The following is a 23,538-nucleotide window of genomic DNA, read 5'->3' on the forward strand; positions in this document are numbered from 1 at the left end:
AGGGGTTTGCCTTTAGGTCAAACCCCGGTTTTGGAATTAACCAAGAAATGAGAATGCTGTAAATGTAAATGTTTGTAATGTAAACAAGTACTGATACCTTGTTGTAAGAATGTTTGTATTCTTACATGCGAAGAATACGATGAAATTGACAAAAAGATTTGTTATCAAAATAGGGTGAATTAATCTTTGCAGGATCTATTTGCTTTATAGGAGGAAGAGTAAGCACATTTTGTTCCAATAACTTATTCATAATACTATGCAATGATTCATTCAAAGGAGTAAACTTTCTTTCTTTCTTGAAAAACTTAGAAATAGGAGGCACACCTGATGCTGCATTCACATTGTTGTTGATGATGTTTAAACTTCCCAAATGGTTGTTGACTACGATCACCCTTATCACTCGGAGCCATAGGATTTGCTTATTCCATTTGACTCACAGTCAGTTGATAATTGTGAAGAGTTGCGCACAACTGTTGGAAAGAAGTAAACTTAGAAAACATAAGTTTTTCTCTAATATCTTTTTGTAAATTAGAAATAAAGATTCTTTGAATATCATTGTCAGGTACTGGAAAAGAAATCTGAGCATACAAATGCTTATATCTACCAATGAAATCAGTCACTTTTTCTTTAACACCTTGTTTACAATGCATTAAATCAATCAAAGTAACTTTAGGACTTATATTGTTTTGAAATTGTTGAATAAAAGCATTTGCAAGTTGTTGGAAAGAAGTAATAGAATAAGAAGGCAATGAGCAATACCATTGTAGGGCTCTATCTCTTAATGTTCTAGTAAACAGTTTTGCAAGCAACCTTTGGTCATAAGCAAAATCGGTGCATATTGTTTGAAATATCTTAACATGTGTTAGAGGATCACCCTTACCATTATAAAGCTCCAAATGCGGAATTTCAACATGTTTAGGGGGGATAGCTCGAACAACGTCAAGAGAAAGTGGGCTCGCAACATCAAATGTGGGCACACTAAACTTAGATTGATTCATAGAGGCAATCTGTTGCTGTAAAGAAGAGACAGTTTGTGCAAGATTGTTAATGGTCGCTTCAGTTGAAGAGTTCATATCAGACGTGTTAGATTGTGATGGAGGCATTATGTTATTGAAAGAAGGTATTGACTAAGAGTAAGGTGGTGGGACACTATGATAGTTAGTCATAGGAGATGATTGGAAAGGAGGAACACTACAAGGAGGAATGGAAGGGTTAAATGAATTGCCCCCTTGCATCATGTTCATTTGTGGAGATATAATAGGGACACTCATTGAAGGAATGAATGAAGAAGTCGGATTGAATGAAGGAAGAGGGTTGATTGAAGAAGAGGGATTGCCCCCATGATTGGTGATCATAGGTGGAATGTCTTGTATTGAAGTAGTCATTATGTTTGATGTAAAAGTAGGTATACTAGCAATAGAAGTTGTCAAAGGAATAGAATGATTAACTTGAGTAGGAGGTTGTGTATAACCTAAGGTTTCGACACAACTTTTCATCGACATCACATTCGAATCCACAATGTGTGCAATACCACGCAAAATATCAATTCCATTCTTATCACTTTGAACCATACGTTTTAGACCCTCAATTAATGAAAGAGCTTCACTATCGGGGTATTCTTGAGACATCCATTGTCGAAAATCATCAAATTGGTTATCCAATTTCGAAAGTTGTTCTACAGAAACCTCATGGAGAGCTTCTTCATCATTAAGAGGATTAGAGGAATTACCCATTTCCTCGTTAAATAGGCCATTCAAATTAGGTTCCATCTCCTCAGTAATTAAACCTTGGAAAGACTTAATTCTAAGGCTTCGTCTAACGGGAATAGTGTAAGTAGGGCTTATTGTTGTAAAACTCATGCACTAAAGAGAGAGAGAAGATTTTGAATTTTAGAGGTAGCAAATTTCAATAAAATCAGCCAATCTCCTAGATTTAAGTTGTTAAATGCAATCAGGACAATCTCCCAATATTTCAGAAAAAATGTCAGGGACCGTGGCGAACGGAGTGCACACGGTCCTCGCAACTTTTTTCGAAATTTTCAGGGATGAAAGTTTTGATGATTTTAAAGCCAATCTGAAAAAATTGAGTGATTTTATGATCTGTAGATAGGCCAAATTAAAGTTGCAATCTCAAAATTGAACCCTACCAAGATTGTTGAAAAATGTAAAATTTGAATTTTGAAAAAGAGAGGGAAACTGAAATTTTGAATTTTATGATTTTAGAGGGAATGCTGAAAGCAATGCAAGTTTTGAAATTTAAAAGTTGACTCGATTTCATGCAAAATTCAAATTTGAAAGCGGAAATCAAAGTTGCCACAATTAGACACTTAATTTCAAAAGTCACAAATTGTAAAAAATTTGAATAAAGCACTGAAATTTTGAATGAATGCTAACACACTTTTCAGATTTAGGACTGTAAGAAACACAATTTTGATATGAATTTCAATTTCAATGATTTTTGAATGATTATAAGCCTCAATCCAAGCAATCACTAGACCAACTTTGACTTTAATTTTGAAAGTGTTAGAATTGATAAAATCAGCCAAAATTCTGGATTTTAGCAGAAAAATACAGTAAGATCTAGCTCCCGAAATTTTGGAAAAAATGTCGGGGACGATGGCGCTCGGGGTGCACACGGTCCTCGCAACTTTTTTCCAAATTTTCAGGGATGAGAGATATTGTGATTTTATTGCAGAAGCCAAAGTTACAGCCGATTTGGAAGTGTTTTGATCAGTGGAATTATCAGTCAAAGGTTGAATCAAGAAGGTCTTAAAAATTAGGGTTTTGACATTTAACCACTTAATTTTCAGAATTAAAGCACAAATATGAATTGACAATTTGCAATAGAAGGGTATATCTGAAACAAGCATTAACAATTAAACATTTCACAAGTTTAATTACTTAAAAGAAAATTTTAGGGTTTTTATGCAATTAGCCTCTAAAATTTGCAAAAGATCAAACATGGAAATGTAATTAGGAAAGCAAATTTTTTAGATCTAACCATGAATAATTAGAATGAGGATGTTCACGTCGGGTTCACCAAAATGTAAAGCGGAAAAATCGAACCCTAGTCGTTCTCCCCTCCCCAACTCCGAGGAGAGAGAAGGGAGGTCACTAGGGTTAATGGTTTTCACTTAGGAGGGACTTTACATTCAAAAGAGGGGTTGAAACCCACAAGATCCAATCCCACACAATGCAAGATTGGATCCTAAATGAGTTTCAAGGGTTGTGATAGCAAGGATACCCTCTTTTGTAAAGAATGTAGATAGAAAGATTGAACTAGGAATGCATGTAAAGTAGGAAAGATTGGCTTATAAACAGAGATAGGGATACGGGATGAAGCTGCGGACCTGGAATTAGTAGTAAAATGTCGAGACGATGCTGTTCTGCAAATTTGAGCGAAAGTTGACGGGACGATGGCGCCCGGTGTGCACACGGTCCTCCAAAAAATCCGCGAAACGAAGGTAGATCTGTTCGTCTCTGTACAAGGATTCCAGATCTTCAATTACAGCCATGTACCTGCAACCTACACACAAGAAAGAGAGGACGATTGGGGGGTTAGGGATGAGGGGTTTGCCTTTAGGTCAAACCCCGGTTTTGGAATTAACCAAGAAATGAGAATGCTGTAAATGTAAATGTTTGTAATGTAAACAAGTACTGATACCTTGTTGTAAGAATGTTTGTATTCTTACATGCGAAGGTGTAATGTATGTTGTATGTTATGTGTTGTAAGTGATCTCCTCTTCAATGGTTGAATCCTTGTCTTGAATGCAACACCTAGCCTTGAATGGAGACTTAGAATGCTCAATTGTTTGAAGGAATGCTTGAATGCTTGAATGTTTGAATGTTTGAATATCGCTTCCGCCTTTTGCACACATATGTCTTCCTCCCTCTTTGGAAGAGGAAATGTAGTTTATATACTTGTCAATTAGGGTTGATAGACTAATTTTTCTGACCTTAGGCTGACCAGGAAACATTATTTCCCGAATTGCAAACTTAAAGACCCGATGCCCAAAAGAGACCGGGCCCAAAGTAGGGCCAGGGACCAGGGCGCTGGGCGCCATGGTCCCACCTCCTGGGACGACAGGGTGCAAGGAGGGATCAAGCCAAGGTGCAAAAAGATGCACTTTTTGGTGTTGCAAGCAGGTTTCGGGGTCTCCATTCAAGTTCAACGTTGCACTGCCATCGTGAAGACCCAAATGCAGTCGAAATTGCAAGTGTCGCAATTTTAGGACGCTACACTTAGAAATGTGAAACAACAGGTTATCTGACACATGAAGACCTATGAGACCTTTTTTCTCATCCATTTTGGTTAGATGAGAAAACTTATCAAATTTCTTAGTGAACTTGGGTTGGGTGGCATCCAACATTCGCCAAACACCCCAAGATTTCAACAATTGGGCCATCTTTAACTTCCATGTGTGATAATTGTGGTGTGACTAGCTTAATCCTCGAGTCTAACATGATTTACAAGGGCACACACAAAGGACTAAAAGTACTATACATCCCCCAAAATGAATACAAAGCAAATTTACAATTCTCAAACATCAATTTTACAAAGAGAGTAACAATTGCAACTTGCAACTTGAAGCTATAAAAACTAGCATAAAATAGAAAAATATTCAAAAAGCATCTCCACCACAACATAGTTCATTGAAGTAGCTTTTTGACAATATCTAGTTCACTGAAAAAAACTTTGTATACAAAAGTAAGCAAGTTTGAAATAAAGGCCTACTTTAGGCACCCACTAGAGCTCTCGATTCCACCATATGGCCATCAAAATAATCTGAGTAGCCAATTCATAAGAACCAATGCATCCATATAATCACCAATCACGAGTCAACAAACTTTAAGAAAGGAATAACTCGAAGTTCATCGAGCGAGAGAGAAAGCACATAGGGAATGTGAGCCTTTGCTCACACTTTGCTTACAATCGTAAGTGTAATTGAAGTCTTAAAATGAAACACATTTGAACAATGTAGGACAAAACAATCCCAACTAAACACCAAATAAATATGCTTTGCATGGGCCCACCATGAGATCCTCTTGTGCACATGGGGGAGTAAAACCCTAATTGGGTAAATTAATTTTTGATAGAAACTTTATAAATGTTGAAGTCTTCCAAGAATATACTAGCTAATTAAAAAATGATCCAAGCTGATACAAGCTTGTGACCTCAACAAAGAATGATCCACAAGTTGATCTACCATACACGCCTAACACCATAAAATGAAGAGCCACAATCAAAATGGCACATTAAACCACAAGGAGCTTGAACTATGAAAATTGTAGCCAAGAAGGAAAAATTGCCACAACAAATTTGGACTCCAAGAATGCCAACAGAGAAAGAGAATATGTAGCAATCCAAAAGGCACAACAATAATATATGAATCTAAAACTAAAAAAATAGAATAATAACCTTGGAGGCTAAAGCGATTTTTGCTAAATGATAATGAAAAAATAATCACTAAACAAATGCTTTCACAAGAAAAATATTTGATCTCAGATCTAGTGAAAGCTCACTAAGAGGGAAGGGGTTGCAGTCACAATTGCCCTGATACCATGTTGATGCACCTAGGAGCCTGTGCTACAAGCCAAATCATAGACATTCACAAAAAATAATAAGAAGTAACCACAATCTATTTTACCACTCAATGTGCACAATGCATTGATGAGAATGAGATGTTTACAAATGTATAGACCATGTGCTTATAAAATAGAATTTGTGAAAGTAGTGTACAGACAACAAGGACAAATGTCCCAATCAGGAAGAAGAGTAGGTATAACCATTTAGGAACATAAAATGATATACCTAACTTGATAGCTAATATACAGCTATTTATCTAGAAGATTACCTATCCATAAATTAACTTAAGAAAATGTGGACATCCTAAATGTGTACACCAACATATCTGCAGTTAAGAATGCAATATGACTAGCTATAACAACTGCTTTAGTTAATAAATAAACTACAAATAAAATAATATTCAATAAGATTAATGTATTTCTAAATATAAATCTTAAAACTTTGCTAAGAGCATAAAATAGAAGAGAAAGAATTGAAAATGATTCAACCAATCAATATTGGAGTTTTAGTGGTAGACTCTCAAGGTTTGACATGAAATGAAATCTTTAATTGAAAAATATTGGGATGATAATACAATGGTATTATCTAATATTAGAGATGTTCCAAAATTAAGGGTGGGGTCAAAAAATTAAACAATGATATTGAGTCATTGTTTAATAGATGTTTTGGATCACCATCCAAAACATCTATTAAACAATGACTCAAATTGAATTTTTATAAATGAAAAAAAAAAGATGATTTAGTGCCAAAAGTTAAAGATCGTTTGAGAAATATGAACAATGGCATCTAAAAATTAATAAACAATGAATCTCTTGTTGTAAAACTCATGTGCAATTTTGTTATTATTATGATAATTTTTAATATATACGTTGTACTTTGCATACTAACAAAATTATGTAGGAATGTGGTATTAATATGCCACCTCAAACAATCAAGGAGAGTTTATAGCAGGTTTATTTTGTGAAACAACTAATGGACACTTGTTTTATTTAAATGCATGTATCTTTGGATAATGCAATAGATGTGGCAACCTTTCATTGTTAGGAGAATGTATGCATGAAATTATTTCACATGATTTTGTACAATAATTAATGGATTTGAAAAGATTCAAGAATGTTGAATATTCTTTCAAGGATGGAAGAATTGGAAAGCATTATGATTTAATCACCAAAAAAATTAGTGTGCATGCATTCATCATAAAATTAAGGATAATATACTTAGTAGTCTGATGGACAATTTTGCACATGTATAAACACATTTCCAATTGGAATTATACTATCTGTGGTTGAATTTGTAGAAAACTATACTCTTGCTCCACAAGAGGAAATTCACTCTCAGTATTATCATTCAATGCAAGTGGCCATAATTTTCATATTGTATACATACACATCCAGATGATAGTACAAAAGATAACAGAATTTTTTTAAGGAACTACCATTTCTATTTGAGTGATAACATGTTATATTTATCGTAGTTTGTTTAATGTTATTTTAGAATATTTTATAAACATTTAAAATAAAGAGAAATCTATATGACAAAACATGTCATATGGTTAGATAATTGTATAGGACAATTAAAAAATGCTCGAATATTTTATTGGCCTTGGGATCTCACAAGAAAAATAATATTAAATATATGTGGAGTTTTTTTGAAGTTGGACATGGTAATGGAGAACTTGATTCCAAGTTGGATCATGTGTCAAAAGAGCTCTGGCTAGAGAGAAACTAAGATATAAGGATGTGGTAAAATTTAGAGATGCACGTGCAATTGTGGATTGATGTAATGCAATATTATCTAAGGGATCAAGTGAGAATGCTATAATTCAATGATTATTTTAGCTAGTTGAAGAAGAGAATATTCTTACTCAACATGATTATGAGACAATTAGTGGATCAACAAAAAATGACATTCATTTAAGAGTTCAAATTCAAGCACATGAACTATATGAACAAGGGAATTTCCTTGTTTTTGCCAATTCTATATTATAAATGATTGGGAAGCATGTGAAAATATAGAATGAGATGAAAAATGGAAAAAAAGAAAATCCTTGAAACCTACACAAATACATGATCAACATGAGACAAAAATTGAAGAAGATAATCAAGTGTTTGCATCATATGACCTTGGACAAGAAGGTAGTTTAATTCAACATACTTTTTTATTACATTATTTTGTAATATATAATTATATAGTATGCTTGTATATACAAGGATTATATGTCACACTTTATTGATTTTTTTTTTCAAGATATGTGTATGTTGTTTTTGCATCTAAGGGGAATGAAAAGGAAATAAAGTATTGGTTAGCCAAGTCAAGATGTGCTAAGAAAAACATATGTTGTTACATCCTTGAGTATATGATGATGACTATGATTATCCAATGGATTTTGTGGTTGTTGTTGGCACCTGGCTATCAAAATATCTAATAAGAAATAATAGTTTGCTTGCATTTGAAGATTATGAAAGACATAAGAAGATTACATAGTACTCACATTTGGTTGTTGCAACACACATCAAGGTAGTTATAAGTCAAGCGAGACTCTCTAATAAAGAGTTATGGATGCTTTTGATTGAAGATCATTAGACAATTATAGATGTGTTTTAAAAAAGAGAGGATGAGATGGTATAATGGAATAAATAAATACATGTAAGTATATACTTCAATATTTAATTGATAGTTAATATATATCTAGTTAATTTATTGTCATTCCATAAATTTTTTAGTAGTGATTATATTCCCCTTAAGCCATCCTCTTTGAATCCATTTTAAGTCATACTCTTAGCTTCCCTTAAGACATCCTATTACCTACCCTTACGCCATCTCTGAATTATAGAACTGATTTTATTACATGAAACATACTTTGAGCTAAGGCTATTGTATATCCCCTTAAGCCATCCTCTTAAGACCGCTTTTAAGTCATCCTCTTAGATTCCCTTAAGACATCCTCTTACCTACCCTTAAGCCATCTCCTAATTATATATATAAAAAATTCACATGAAACATACTTTGAGTCAAGTCTCTTATATCTCCCCTTAAGCTATCCTCTTAGGACCCCTTAAGTCATACTCTTATCTCCCCTTAAGATGTTATCATACCTACCCTTACGCCATCGAATTATAGAACTAATTTTCTCATAAAACACATACTTTGAGCTTGGCTCTTGTATCTACCATTAACCCATCTTCTTAGGACCCCTTTTAATTCATCCTCTCATCTTCTTTTAAGACATCCTCATACACAGCCTTAAGCCATCTCCTTATTATATAAATTATTTTATCACATGACACATACTTTGAATCAAGTCTTCCAGTTCATCTTAAGACATCCTCTTAGGACACCTTAAGTCACCCTCTTAGATCCCCTAAAGACGTCCTCTTGTGTTGCTATGTAATAATTAATAATGCTATTGAGGTTAAAATTTGGTGACATTTTCAGCCCCATTTTTCCCCTAACTTAATTACAAGGGAGTGTAGGGGGTAGAGCCCCTCCTATATGGCTCGAGTGTGGAGCCCATGGTAGGTGTCTAGGGGTTGCTAGGGATAGCACCCCTAAAGCAAAAATTAACCATTATTTAATAGATTCAATTGTTATTTTGGTATGTAAACTAACACTTCAAAAAAGGCTTGATAAATAGGTGGTTGTGGAATGTGAAAATCCATGAGATTGTAACGTGTTTCTTTTATGGATAATAGAAAAAGTGGATGAATGTGTCTATGTAGATGTAATTCATATTAGGTGAGCCATGTTAAGTCTTTGTGTTATTGTGAAATTTTATTTTGTATTATATCTAATATTGTTTATTTCTTTGTTATGCATAAACCTTAACAATTGGTATTAGAGCCATGTATTTCAATCAATTGGAAGGAGATTAGAGATTTGAGCAAGATAAATAGTGAAATAAGATGAATTTAAAGTTGAAAGCTCAACAATAAAAACTACCAGCTAAGGAAGATGCAAATGAAAGACTATCTTTGACAAAAGGATCTTTTCTTACCATTAGGTGGAAAAGAAAAGAAGCTAATGAATATGACATATCCAAAATAAAAAATTATTGATGTAAAGGAATTAAGAAAAATATGACTATGCCTAGCATTAGTGACTTCCAATATATAAAAAAATGGTAATGGTGGACCTAATGTTGATATTAAACAAACAATATGAAAAAAAATTAGCTTCCAACAAAGTTATTTTTATGAAATGTTTTTAATATGAAGATTTTATAATTTGGTTCTATTGTTTATCATTTAAATGAGTTCAACATGGTCACTAGTCTATTAAGTTCTATACAAGTAACCTTTGATGATGAGGTTAAAGCTCTCTTGGTTTTGTGCTCATTTTCAAAAAGCTAATATAATAGCTCTTTGTCATGGCTATAAGTTATTATATCTCTGGTTCAAACACTTTAAAACTTGATGATGTTGTTGGTGTTATCCTTAGAAATGAAATGCAATGGAAAAGCATAGGTGAGAGACCAGACAATTATTTGATTGTGGAGAATAGGGGAAGATAATTGGAGAGAAAAAAGAGCCCAACAAATCATGGGAACTTTAAGAAGGGTAGATCTAAATCTAGAGTAAGGGTGGAGTGTTGGCATTGTAGAAATAAAAAACACTTGAATAAATATTGTTGCTCTCAAAATGGAAAACAAGAACATATAAAATAAGAAAATAACAAAGAAGCAAATGCAGCAGGTGATGTGTTGCAAGATGCTTTAATTCTTTATTTAGATAATATCACTTATTCTTGGGTATTAGACTCAAGGGCTTCATTTCATGCCACACCCCATACAAAACATTTTCTATACTGTGTTCAAGGTTATTTTGAACAAGTTTATTTGGTTAATGATGAACCATGCAAACTTGATAAAAAGAGCAAGATATAGATAAAATTACCAAATAGAAATCAATGGTTGCTAAAGAGGTGAAACATGTTTCTGATTTGAGAAGAAACCTAATTTCAAAAGGACAATTGGGAAGTCAAGCTTACATATTAAAATTTACATTCAATTCATGGAAGATCACTAAATGATTGTTGATAATGTCAAAAGGTTAAAAGGTAGGTACATTGTATTTATATATAGAGAATTTTGGTTTTTGTATTTTCTTAGCTTCCATAGGAATAGATACAACATTGTGATACAATAGGCTTGGGCATATGAGTCAAAAGGGGATGAGGATTCTCTATTCAAGGAATTTATTTCTAGGTTTGAAGAAAATTGATTTGCATTTATCTGAAATTTGTGTATATGAGAAACAAAAGAGAGTGATATTTCTTAGAGTTGGAAAGGAAAAGAAAGGTGAAAAGTTAGAGCTTGTGCATTTGGATGTATGGGGCTCATGTATTATCTCTTGGTGGCTCTTATTATTGTGTTACTTTTATTGATGACAAAAACTTTAATTTCTTTCATTCCCAGAAAATCTGATGTATTTAATATCTTTAATAAATGGAAAGCTTTGGTTGAGAATGAGATAGAAAATAAGTTGAAGTGTCTCATATTATATAATGGAGGTGAATGCTACAATAAAGACTTTGATAGTTACTGCTCATACAATGGGATTCATAGACAAGATAGTTCCAAGAACACCACAAAAAAATAGTTTATCTAAAAGGATGAATAGAAATGTCGTGGACTATGCAAGGAGTATAAGATTGCATGTAGTGTTAGTGTGAATACGATTATTTCCTAACTAGTCATTAGTGGTAACCTATTCACAAGTTAAGTTTAATTAGTTCCTAGGTGAGAATCTAGATGTTAGTTATAATGGCCCATGTTTACCTCATTTGCTTTTAGTCATCCAGGCATTTAATAATTCTATCATGCATTTAATTTTTATATCAAGGGTAGTTGTCATACTCCATTACACCTTGTCTATATAATCAAGGTGATTGTACATTTATAATTATCCCACAACCCATATCTCATATCTCAGAATTCAAGCAAGATCATGATTGCGTACTATCTTGTGGAAGGTTTATCTATTTTTGCTAGTGATCTTGAAGTCTATAGCTTCAACACGGTATTAAAGCCATGACCATGCAAAACTCTTCTCAGGTTTGAGGGCAGAGCTATTGCTAGATGAGATATTGCATCTGAGAGTTTTTCCACTAGTTCTAACCACAATTTTAGTTAATTTAGTAGGCATATATTAATATTAATTACTCAAATCATTCAATACATCCCCCTAGCCAACACAACAACCATTTTAGAATTGAGAGAGTTTGGCTTAGATGACTATCTTGAACTTTTACTCTCCATTTGGCTTGCTATTTCCTTGTATTAGCTAAAAATTCTTCCTATCCTCATTGATCTTTGTATCTCCTTCCACTTCTCATCTTTGATTCTATGACATAAATATGTTCTAGGTTTGATTAAGAATAGATTCACCACTCTCCTCTCTGGAGAGACAAAAAAAAATTTAATATAAAATCTTTAAATATTAACCATGGACACAAACCTTCCTAGCTACATTGAATACTAATTAACCGAGGTCTTAAAATTACACGTTGAGTCAAATATACCCCAGTTATGTCAAATTATTGGTGTGAGTTGATGGGCTTTCAACTTATCCAATTTTATGGTTGTGAAAATTTTAGATTGTTGAGAATTTCAAAATGTCTTCAATTGCCTTCAACCTAGAAATAACTAATTCTTCCCCAAAAATGAAGCTAATTTGTTGATACACGAAGCTGTAGGTCCCAAATCCTCGAGCTTATGTATTTTACCAAGTGCTGGGGATGTCAACCTTAGGAGTAAAATCCCAAACCTATGCTTAGGTTGGGCAATAGAAAAACAATTACTAAGATGAGTAAAACATCCTTCATTTTTGGATCTATTAGACCAAGGTGTACTTCCCTAAGGTGCCGATAAGAATATCACTTATAGTGAATGGACCTTTATCCTATTACAAACCATACTCAATGTACAATATACCCCTATTTAGGTTGTCACTTAATATGTATGTGTTGGTTTGCACATAAAAGCTATTGCACATTGATAAAGAAGTGATCATACAAAAGTTCTAAAAATATGATTTTTGATGACACCTATTGTTATTATGCTTATTTAGACATGTAAACAGATTAAAAAAATTATTAAAAAAATTTAAAAAATATTAAATATAATTTATTTTAATGTGTTGAGGCAATGGGAGGTGGAGCTAGTGGTAGACCAATTCCTACATCTGTCTGGTCAACAAAGCCATTAAATTCATTTAAAAGATGTGCCACAATAACTGAAACCATGATGAAATCGTAATGAAAATATCACAAAAACTATATCCTTCAAAATTCACAAGAAAACTAGTTTCCAAACATACATTAAAAAAGATAATAAATATTTTTAGAATATTAAATGAGTCTACATAGTAATTCGTGAGCATACCCATAAATTTGTGTTATTGTTTCAAAAGATACCTTGCAAAAGATTCACTAGGATTTTATAGTCATCTAGTTGGAGAATTAATTAGTAAAACATCTAGTCTAAATACATACCATATAAAAGGACAGACTCAATCAATGTTGATTTCACCTTTAAAAATTTACTCTTTAGAGCTTAAATGTGTTATTACAAATTTTAGGATGAATCTAAATCGTTACAATATCAACATTCTTTACCCAAAGTTAGAAATTAAAAATAAATACTAAGGTTTTGTTAAGAAATTCCTACGTTTTAACAACCTTATTTTCTCGTTTTTTCATCAACCCTTTTTATAATAAAATTTTGGTATCTTATACCCTTCATGTAGATGACAACTAAGGATGGGGAATACCAAGCTATAGGAAACCAATAGAAGGCCAAAGTGCAAAGAGTCTTGAAAATCTTGAAGTGCAAATATAAATAAAATCTTGGGACTTTAGAATTTGTGGAGACTTCAACAGTTAACTTTTGTGCATCCTTCCTTCATGATTTTCTCCAAACATCATGTGGAAACATGTTCAATTATACCATGAGAAGCATGGAGGATCATTTTTTATTTGCAAACTATACAATAGTAATGATATTTCTATTTTTTTGCATGCTAGGGCACAAGATGAGCACACAAAGATAGTAGGAAAAACCTTTGGGGATCATGGAACATTCAATCTAATAAATGAAACATATTAGAATGGCTAGAGACTAGGTGGGAGAAGTATGTTGAGCTTTATCAAGTATTTTGGTTGAGTTGGAACAAAGATGAGAGTTTAGGCATTTGTGGAACTTGTGAACATGTGCCAAGGTGCAAAGAAAGTCTAAATCTCCAAAGAGGAATTAGATGAATGAGTTATGGGGTTTGAGGAGTTGGATGGGACAACAATGTTAGAAATATGTGTGGGAATATAAGGAACTCACAAAAATTTGGAAGCCTTATAAGGCTTAAAGTTTGAGAGTGATTAGCAATATCAGGGTGAAAGGAGGAGTCAAGGTGGGGACATGAAGTGCAAATGTGAGGAGTTCCCCTAAAAGCTATAAATTCAAAGGGGAGATGGATGTCAAAGGAACTTGGAACCTCAAGATTAGACTATTGGACTTCAAGAGGACTAAAGGACAAGGACAAAAAAGTAAAGGCGTTAATTTTCCTCCAAGAGCCCTTGAAGTTTGAAGTAGAGGGAAATTTAAGTCTTGAGATTTGAAAGGGAACATGGATATAGGATTGGCACTTTGAGGTTTTAGGGTTTAGGATCCTAGGGTAAAATGGAACATTGAGATGTGGGTGGAAGGGTTTAGGGTGTCGAGGCTTCAAGGAAACTCAAGGCCTTTGCAACTTCTAAAACTCTAGGGTTTGAAAAAGGAGAGAGGGTTTGAAAATGAATGAAATTATGGGTGGGGCGACTTTGAGGATTGAGGACGAGGAGATAAGATTCTAAGGTTTTTGGGAATTCTGAAATTTTGACACAAAGGGGAGATGACTTAGGAAAGTAAAGGTTTGCAATTTTAGAGGATCTTTGTACCTTAGCACTTAGTGCAAAGGTGTTAAGGGCCTTTAAAATTGCAAACCTTATCAAGGAAGGAAAGGCACTCCAAGGATGCACTAACATATGGAAATTCACACTTTTCCCAAACCACCACCAACTCATCTATGATGAATTTTGACTATGAAACACCCATGGAACAAAAGATCGTGACAGATAGATTTTTCACTTTTGTGTGGATGTAGGCAACCAAAGTAACTAGGGAACTAGAGACAAATCCAATATCCCTAAAAAGTTTAAAATCTCAAAATGGCTTAATATTACCTAGGGAAGGGCCATATTATTATAAGACATTGGCTAAAGGAACACCAAGTGTATTTATTATACTAAGGATTCAAAGATAAAGAAACAATTAAAATCAAATATCCTTAAATAGCACTTAACATAGGCAACCCAATTGAATATTTATAAGATTGATAACGAATAATGGGTTAATAAGGTCAAACACATAGAAAGGGAGAAAAAAAAGGGGGAAATAAGACATTAAAATGAGATGCATACATTAGCATGGGTCTTACACCACACAACTTGGTTAAAGTGACATTAGCATGGATCCTACATCATAAAATAGTTATAGTGATTCCTATTGAGAACAATGCTTAATTTGATTTCATCATACTTTCACCATTCACATTAATAAAAAATTAAATCTTTTAGAGGGTAGAATTTAGTAACAAATCAATGACTGCCATATACAACATGGTTAATTTTTTTTACCAAGCTTTATTCTAGGATCTCATGGAGGCCATCTTGGTTCAATCTCCAAGACTTCTTCCTAGATTTAGAACATGAAATAGAATTTATTTGAATTGTGCAAATTGTTTATGATGCTATTTTTTATGCTATAATATTTTTGTCCTCCAAACTAATATTCCTTTTGTGTCTTTTGTTAATATGAATTTAATGTTCAAGTGAAGACATAGAAACTAACACAAAGTGATTCATTGTATCCTTTTTTTCAATCAAGTATAGTATTTTCAATTACTCCTTTAGGTCACAATTTTTTAGACTCACATATAGGCTAAAGTAGGGGGAAATTGTAAAGATGAAAAGTGCATATTTGATACTTTTCCCACTTGTTTAGGCCCATGTTTAGCCCCTTTCCTTAATAGATAATTGTAATAGCCTATTATGGCTATTTTTTTGTGAATGATCTCTAATCTCATAACACACTTCACATTTAGCCTTTCTAGACCCAAACACCTTAGTTCCATTGAAATTCTAGCCATATGACCACCCTAGACACCATTGTGCATAATAATATCCTCAACTTTTTGAACCTAAGTTTTTTTAATTTTGGTGCTTACTTTTTGCACTCTAGTTTGTATCCTTATCGTTTTTGCATTCAAACAACCATAATCAACCATAATATTATTTATTAAAGACAAGAATAATTGCATAAATAAAAGGAGTGATGTATGAGAAAGGCAATCCACATGCATCCAGTCTAGAGACATTAAACACATTTAAGCAGACAAAATGACAACACAATCACAATACACATCGATCACCATTATTGTGCGTATACACATCAATATAAGTTTGTGGAAACTACACATTTCTTCTTAAATGCAATCATTATCAATTTGTTAAATCTTTTAAAAGACCTATTCGCAATCATGAAAACTCTAAAGTTCAACCTTTTCAAAGCAAGCCCCAAAATTGCCTATAGCACCACCATTACATTAGATATCACAAATTGAATTATAACAATTTAAAATCTAATAATACTTAAAATAAAATAAAATAAACATAATAATACAATTCTTTATTATAAAAAAAATATCTTCTTTCTTTTTACTACAAAGTTTACAAGTGTACTTATTATACTTACAAATAAAAAATTAATCTTCTTTCTTTCTAATACAAAGTTTAGTAGTGTATTTATTACACTTACAAATTATATTTAGATTATATATTTGAAAAACGAAATTATAAAAAGGAATTATATTTAGATTATATATTTGAAAAAATAAATTATAAATATATTTGAAAAACGACATTATAAAAAGGAATTATATTTAGATTATATATTTGAAAAAAGAAATTATAAATATATTTGAAAAACGACATTATAAAAAGGAATTATATTTAGATTATATATTTGAAAAAAGAAATTATAAAAAGGAACGGGGCCAAATACAAAATTTCACGTTAAATTGCGCATCCGGGGAATCGAACCCCGGTCAGTACCGTGGGAGGGTACTATGATACCACTACACTAGATGCGCTACCATGAAATTGTCTTGGTATATTTTATACTTTTTTTATATTCACCGTGGCGTTGGGCTGGCCCTCCACCAAAAAATGAGAGAAATTATAGCTAAAATTGTCGAGTAAAATTGATGACCACTTAACAATTATTTGTTTATCAATTTATAATATTATTAAAGTGATAATGGTTCATGCAAAACAATTTCTAACAATTTTTATAATGTACATGTAGGGTCAAGTTTCATTTATTCTATTGTGATGTCATATTAAATGAATGAATGTTTTTAATAATATTTATGTACTTTATGGCATTCAATGTTTTTAATAATATTTATGCATTTTATGGTATTCAATGATTTATTCAAATACAAATTAGGTTTATATTATAGGGTTAAATAGTACTAATCTACAATTTATGTGTTTTATGGTGTTATAAAAGGTTGTGAAAGGATGATCCTAAAAAGCAGGTGTTTAACATTGTTATTGTTAATAATTTTATTTGCTTCTGGTTTTGATTGTGATGCAAATAAACACACACAATCAAAACCAAAAGCGAACAAAATTACTAATATGGATTGTGGAAAACTAATATCTTTAATTGTTATTGTTGCTAGGTTAGGAATTACAAATAGGATGAACAAACAATCAATAAAAGAGCGTTGTGGTAGTATCATCATGTAGTTTGGAATACAAAGGCTTGTGCTTTAGTGTGTGGGGTTTTTTTACTTGAAAGGGTTTTCCCCATGTATATTGTGTGTTCTTTAGTTTATGGTATTGCATGTTTATTATTTGTTTTTTAATGTGTTTCTTTTACTATAACTATAAAGATTTGTAAGAAAAGTTGCACTATATACCCCACTAGATTAGCTTTTGGAAGCATTTTATGCACATTTGCTCCCTTTCAACTAAGGTCTCCAATAATCTCTTATGTATATCTAAACATGGGGTTAGGATATATGTAGAATTTAAGAAACTAAGCTAGCTTAGAAGTTCAAGGCTTCTAGGTTGTATATGAAGGGAAAGGAAGAATATAAGGACATACGTTTGTAGAATCTATATAATTTGCATGTTAACCATGGATGTTGAGATTTAGGGGGAGATGGTTCTACCAAAGAAAGAGAAATGTTAGTGTTAGGAAAGATACAATTGTAAGGATTTTGAATGCGTAATCATGGAAAGAGATAGATGATGTAATGTCAAAAAATTATGCTCATATTATATCATTTCATGTGGCATGTTCTCCTCATTTCAATATGTTGAAAAAGACAAGCACCATCAATTCCTCATATGCTTCCATATGGAACATAGACTATGCATTTTTCCTTGAAAGATAATATCCAAAAGTGATTTTGTTGATATAGGACATTTATGTACACTTGGGTAAGGATATGCTATTTGATTATTATGGATTGATAGTTGGTTTTTAGTTTCTTGGAGCTATTAATTTCTTAGGGTTGTACAATGATACAAACTTCTAATTTTAGATTTTGATAGAGGCTAGAGAGAAGGTTTGAGAGAAAAATATTATGTAGGTGCTTATAAATGTTTGTTTGCAATCACTATGCCTCACTCTATGTATGATTTTTTTGAGAAAGGAATTCCTCAAAATTGTGGATACTAGATATGTTAGTTTCTTGTTTTTGATAAAGAGGGTGATTGAGGTGTTGGAGCCTCTACAATTAAAGATTATTAATATTAAGTATTGAACGTGGGAAAAGGCTAACAAGACTAAAGAAAAGAATGAAGTAAAAGATCCTTGACAATGATTTGTGGTCCATCGTGAGATAAAAAAATAATATTATTTATGTTTGTAATATGTAAATTATTTTTTAGTTTTTGTATTTTGTAAAATAACATTCACTCTTTGTCATTACGTGGGTGATTAGGTGTAATGATATAGAATTTTGTATTCTTAAGGAGATTTATGAGACATTTGGCTGCACACTTGGCTAGATTCAAGTAAGTAATTCATACTAGGGACCTTGATTTAGGACTATATGAAAAGCATGTCAAGTTAATTGTGATACAACAATGGAACACTATGAGAACCTCACTTCAAATATAAATAATATTTTAAATCCTAAAAAATATGTACTAATAGTTGAGAGAGTGATCCCTTTTTAAGATGAAGAGGTGAAAGAAGGGTATATGAAGGCTTGCCAAAAGACATACAACATTTTAAGGTAGAAGAAATACTTCAATGATAATGGATTGAATTTTTGTCCATGGATAGAACAAAGTGGAGACCATGACAGATAGGGCTACATTAGCTCAAATTAACACTATCAAATTATCAAAATGACAGAGTAAGCATGTAGTAGACTTGAGGATGCTTAATACTCACCTCCTTTTATAGATTCTTAATGTAGTCTTTTACTACAAAGAAGCATCCATCCACATACAACTTTATGCTTTAGTAAAGATGAATAGGCTTACCTCTTGATGAGCAAAGATGTTAGTGGTTGTGCATAATGCCTTATGACTTCAAGATCAACTTACTTCTATGTATCATAAGACTTTAGTTGTATGTTGTGATGTTGTTCCTAAATATAACATAAATTGATAAGGAGACACGTGAGGGATTGGTTGGGGTACCATTTAGACTCCAATTTTGATGTAGATGAAGATAAGAAAAAAAAAACTAGTAGCTCTAATAGTTATGTTAATTTTTTATTTTATTATTTTGTTGTTCTATCCTTTCAACATGTTGTAATTTTTATTTGTGCACATTGGCACTAAAAACTCAATTGATAAATTTTTGTTATATCATATCTCAACTTGTGTGAATTCTCTATTCAAGTTTAATGTTATGTAATATGGTTATATAATGAATATGGTAAATGATTTATACAAAATTTAATTATTGCACCGCGTGCTCCTTAAATAAGGGCCTCCTATCCCAAAAACGTGTTCTCACATTTCATATTATCCTCTCATAAAAACACTACATATGGAAAGTAAACTAGAAAACATTACATCATCTACATACACTTATAACATTCAATAAATATATTTGTATACATTTTCCAAAGTCCCATTTTTTTGTTTTTATAATATTTTGTGAGACTTGCTTATTATCAAGGAATCTTTTCAACCTAGTAATCTTAGGAAAAGCCCCCAAAGGTGCCTATGGCATAATCATTTCTCAAATTGCAAGTTGCAAAGTTATAGAGGATAAACACATGATCAGGTAGGACACCACCATATGCAAAGAACGCCATTTTAATTACATCGCCAAGAGGGATAGAAGTGTGTGTTATATATTATCCTTTTAACATAAATACTGAGAAGAACAATGCAAATGATACATATTCTTCATACAAATGTTTGATCCAAACCAAATAATAAACAACCTCAATAATTTAAAAGACTACACATCTTCTAACTCTTTTGTAAAGCCGTCAATCTAGGATCTAACCCTAAACTACGCTTTATTCATAAATAAACTTAAAATTTCAATCTCTAAGCATATTTTATACAAGATATCAGCAAACATCGAATATATCATAATAATGCACATGAATAATACAATATCCAATACAAAGAAGTTCTTATTTCCTACTTAGGCTTCCAAATTGCCTTAAGAATATACAAGAAGATGCATCCGTCGATCTTTAGTCTGAGTTGCTTCCTTCTGTCTTTTGAACACAGATGAGAACAAGAATCAGGGGCTTTTTCCACCCAACCTTGAAGCTTACGCTTCCCCGGAATTCTTGGTCAATCAAGAATACCCGACCCTGCACGAATTGGTTTAACCAAAGAATTCGAAAACAAGAGGGAATCTGGTGCATGCCTAGATAATATATGCATTTTCATTTTTCCTAATTCATTCTAAGAAACAAGCATTCACTATCATACTAGGATGTGGTAGAGAGCATAAATAAGGAATTTCCATCTTTTTCTACAGATAATTCAAACAATAACTCGATCGAGTATATGCCATGCACAGCAAAATAATAGTTGGAAAAAGCAACTATTCTCCCTAAAACTTCCACATTCGGCACCCGTCCCGAAAGGTAAATTTTTCCAACTCAAGCTTAACCCTAGCTTGATTCCCTCAAACAAAAATTCTATTGAGAATACAATCTTTCTTTTAAAACAAAAATAGAGATATCATTTTTGCTTACTAATCATTACTTGTCTAATACATCTATCGAAGACAATCTTTCATATTTTGGAAAACGATAAACTTTTATAAGCAATAATCTTAAAATCAATCTTTTGACTAAAATAAACTACATACAAAAGAAGGTGTTAAACATGTATGAAATTAATCTCATATGTAACCAAAAGTACGCAAACACATTCTAAAAATAGAATTAAAACTAATTATTTTTGTGCAAAATACGATATTAACAACATCTTTTCTCTAAATTCTTTTCTTCTATTCCACAATGGTTTATAAAGCATTTCAAATATGATATTAATAATTGATACCCATTTGGACGTACATATCTATTATCTAAACTTTCATTTCCACACATTTTATACCAAATTTAACAATAAAATGAACATAAACAAAGGATTCTAACCTCTTGGAAACTTAGAGTGGATTGTAAGCTTTTGACCTTGTCGTTCTTCGTCAAATGATTCCACGCCTTGATCGCAAGTCTTTCTTTCTCTCCAACTATTCTTATCTCTATCCAACTATCTCTCTATCGCTCAATCTCTACGATATTATCCAAGCCAACTATCTCTCTATCGCTCAATCTCTACGATATTATCCAAGTATTCTTCCTCTCTATCAAACTATTCTTCCTCTCTATCAAACTATTCTAACCCTCCCTTCAAAAATTTATTGCTCTTCTAATCTTGTGTGAGAAAGAATGAAAGAATGAGTGTGTGTATACGTCTATTTATTCTAATCTTTGGCTATGTTTGCTGCTATCCTCTGGGTCTTATTTACTGTTCCATTATTTCTATTGTCATGTGGTTGTAACTATAATCTCCACGCAGTTCTATGAATTTAATACCACCCTCGATTTGTGGCAAGTTTGAGTCTTATTGTTAAAAACTTCCAACCGTTTCAATTGGAGCTTGATTGCTGCATGGAATCTGTCGACTTCAGCTTATCCACCGAAGAGACACATTGCATGCCAAGTCGTGTTGCATACTAAGTCATCCCAAAGGGTCGTGGGAGTGGTTAAGTCTCCACCGTGCTCTGGTCTACGTAATTGCTTTGACAACGACCACCGTGGATGGAGGGAGTTCTGCTAACAAACCGACCAAAGCAGCTCTTCCTCCGGCTTCAAATGATTGACTAATTTTTCAACCCGCCACCTTTATTAACATGTTTAATAAAGTGATATATAATATTATATTTGTAATATGGTTTGTTTTATAATTTATTTATAAATGACTTTTCATTAATATTAAACATTAAACTTTGTTTTTAATAAATCCTTTGATAAGCCTTTTCTTTGATAAAGAAATATATATATCGGATTTTCATTTCCAAATTTAATCTCATAAATACATATTCAATATTTATAAATAGATGATCAAATTATTATTAGACAAATTTCGTATGAATAGACAAAACATTTGACGAAGTCAAATTTCACGATAATTGGATATTGATATATGTATATGATTGAATAAATTTCTCATATATATATATATATATATACTATACTATTATTCAATTTACAAAATTAAACTTGTAAGTACAATTTTCATACATTTATACATATAAAAAACAAAAACATCTAAACCTAGGGTTAATATTCATTTTTGAATCGTTTATACAATTTATTTCTTTTAACAATAAAGCACAATATTTCACAATTACTCAGACAACTTAGATTTAATTCAAACACTACTCACATCATGCAATTAATGCACATGTATAAACATTTAAATCAATCTACTTCTCATTCCAAATTCATCATTTCAATTTGAACAATCACTCAAATAAGTTCATTTAAATCATCCACATTTTCAAGATGCAAATTATAAATCCTAATGTGGTGTGTGAGAGATTCCCTTTTCCATCAAAGTCGTTCAGTTAAAAGCAATTCTATCTAATTCGTGTTCTCGCCTTCGACCTCCTTCACCTCATCCTGCATTACTTGCAATCAAAATTTTATCAGCATTGACAAACCCAAAACAATATTTAAATGTCAAATTTCATATCAATTGCAGGAGTAAAAAGCATACTATATTTCCTCATACTAGATTATGAATGATCTAATCTATTTTAAATTTTAAAATCACATTACATCTTTAAATTGCACAATATTAAATAAAACGATTCGTGACATCTTTCTCTCTGATCTTTTTTACAACGAAGATTTTTCCATCTTTAAATTAAAATTTAAAATATATAATAGTTATTATGCTTTACATTCTTATTAGATGTTTTAAATAAGAACCTTATAGATAAAACACCCAAACACATATTATACCCTATGCAATCTATTTAAGATCATTTTGTTGGCAACTAAAAAACATAAGATAAGATATATTTTATTAGCCTTCCAAGAATAAGAAAGGCTTATCAACTTTTTCTTGTTTGACTTTAATATTTCATCTACTTGGACGAATGGATTGGAAGTACCTAAACCTAAGCTTGAATTTTTCGGAATTATTTATGCAGCCAACTAAAACATCAATTATATAAGGGGCATCATAGTTGATTATGTTAGACAAGTTATTTTGAGACATATTTGGAAAGCCGGGTGTACTGCAGTGTTTTCAAGCAATTATTTTCAGGAAATTGGTATACTAATGCTTTATTCTAACATAGTTTTTCAAGTTGCCTTTTTGTTGTCGCAACTTCCAGATTTA

General features: G+C 32.1%; 1 non-coding gene across 1 annotated transcript; it reads right to left on the reverse strand.

Annotated features, from left to right (window-relative positions):
• Nucleotides 1–16,695: 16,695 nt before the first annotated feature.
• Nucleotides 16,696–16,766, reverse strand: TRNAG-CCC (transfer RNA glycine (anticodon CCC)). Its single transcript has one exon. It is a non-coding gene; the product is annotated as a tRNA-Gly (tRNA).
• Between the last annotated feature and the right edge of the window lie 6,772 nt (nucleotides 16,767–23,538).

Source organism: Cryptomeria japonica, chromosome 3 (genome assembly GCF_030272615.1).
Source record: "Cryptomeria japonica chromosome 3, Sugi_1.0, whole genome shotgun sequence".
In the NCBI taxonomy this organism is placed as follows: domain Eukaryota; kingdom Viridiplantae; phylum Streptophyta; class Pinopsida; order Cupressales; family Cupressaceae; genus Cryptomeria; species Cryptomeria japonica.